At 40.2% G+C, this 1,789-nt stretch overlaps 1 protein-coding gene and 1 long non-coding RNA gene across 3 annotated transcripts in view; one reads left to right on the top strand and one right to left on the bottom strand.

The window, feature by feature from the left end:
• Nucleotides 1-1,789, top strand: part of LOC118333548 (probable carboxypeptidase X1) — a 30,384-nt gene that overhangs the window by 9,844 nt on the left and 18,751 nt on the right. The window lies entirely within an intron of this gene.
• Nucleotides 236-1,241, bottom strand: LOC118333550. Its single transcript, XR_004796977.1, has 3 exons — nt 799-1,241; nt 632-682; nt 236-521 (listed from the first exon to the last, which is right to left on the bottom strand). It is a non-coding gene; the product is annotated as an uncharacterized LOC118333550 (long non-coding RNA).

The raw sequence follows: 1,789 nt of genomic DNA, 5'->3' as shown, positions 1-1,789 counted from the left end.
TGTTCCCCTTTTCTGCTTTAAAGACAAAATAATATACATTCAGTGAGTGCCATGATAATGAATTGTTCACTGTAAGATTAGCTGTGGTTTCACTCCGGACCAGAGTGATGTTGTGAGGCTCATGAAGAATATGTACATAAGTAGTACGTATGTTTTTGTTTTAAATTTGTAATCCTGCTAATATTCCCCATTTTTATTAAATGTAACTGTAATCTTTTTACACCCTTCTATTTTACCAGTAATTGATTACAGTTACTTTTTTATATCCTAAATACATAACTACATGTAATCTGTTACCCCCAAGTCAGATCCTGATTATTATTGGTTTGACAGAACAGATAAGTATCAATATAAACACTGTAACTTCATGTGAATACCAGTTTATTAAAGACAGCAGGTTGGGTACACATATAAAGACAAAGACAAAACTTATTAGAAGGACATGTTCATTGCTGATTTAAAGAACTCTTTAAGGATGACAGAAGACGACAGTCCACTGTGTCTCTGTTGTTCTCCTCTCTCTAAAAGACAAATGACAGACAGTGGGAGACAATAGTTAATAACCAACTTCAGCAACAACACAAGAATGATTTCACTGTAAGAACTATAATAACATAGAATAAATGTACACCTTTGTCTTTTTTAGGAGAGGGCTGACAGTGCATCCTGTTTCGTCTCCTCCCTGTAAAAGACAAATGGAAGACAAAATCTTATCAAAAAGAACTACTGATCAATATAACAACTGTGATAACTTAATAATAATAATAATAAAAATAATAATAAAAAATTTATATTTACCTTTGGAAAGGGGACGGTTCACAGTGCATGCCGTCTCCTTTGCTGGTCCCTGGTCTGGTCTTAACTTTTGTCTTCCTCGCGTCCTCTCCTTTCTCTAAAACACAAAGACAATTAATAAACAACACAAGAAGCATTTCACTGTATATGAATACTGATAATAACTTATATGTAAATAAATGTAGATTAATATAATAAATGAATATTTCTCTGTTCATAGAAGACGGTGCATGTTGTCATCTCGTCTCGGCTCCTGTTCTCTCTTTATTTCACAGTCCTTCACAACAGCTCAGTGTTTTTCACTCTGTTCACAGCTGGCTGCTCCAGTTAGCTGGCAGGTGCAGGTGGAGTTTAACTCATCAGTCTGTTTCTGTCCTCTCCCTCTCCTTCTGTCAGTCTGTTCTTCCTGCTCGTCCTGCCTGTGGATCAGTAGTGTTGCAGCTCAGACTCTGTCCCTGCAGCTGTCATGTTCTCTGTGATCCTCTATCCTCGCTCATGCTGATATTTAGATGTTCCCAATCATCCTGCGTAGAAACAGCGTAGTGACATCTGACTTCCTTTAATCTTCTGTAGTAGAAGTAAAGAAAAGTGCAAGATGCACCCAAAGCACTGCGCTGTGTGCTGCATCCATGGTGAACAAACTATATACAATGTACAATATCTACCCCTCAGACAACCATATCTTTCATATGGTGCAGCATGTGGGCCCCGATGCAAGACGCTACCAGGGGCCTCAGCGGCCCTGAGGAGTAGACTAAAGGTTCATCATGCCACCCTGCCAGCATGAGGATAAAAAGACCATCACACTCTCAGGCGTTTGTTTGCTGGAGACAGACTGCTGCTGTGCTTCTCCTCCTCTCTGCCCTTCCTCTTCCTCCTCTTCCTCTGAGTCCTTGCACACTCTGTAGACACTCTGACACAGTCAACCTCCACGTGTCGGACACGGTTTCTACGGTCCCCCATCATGCCCGATGGTCCTTCCATTAGAGGAGAC

Source organism: Morone saxatilis, unplaced genomic scaffold, assembly GCF_004916995.1.
Source record: "Morone saxatilis isolate NCDOM2014 unplaced genomic scaffold, NCSU_SB_2.0 Contig22, whole genome shotgun sequence".
In the NCBI taxonomy this organism is placed as follows: Eukaryota; Metazoa; Chordata; class Actinopteri; family Moronidae; genus Morone; species Morone saxatilis.
Note: the sequence above shows the minus strand (reverse complement) of the source record. Positions and strands in the feature narration are given on the sequence as shown.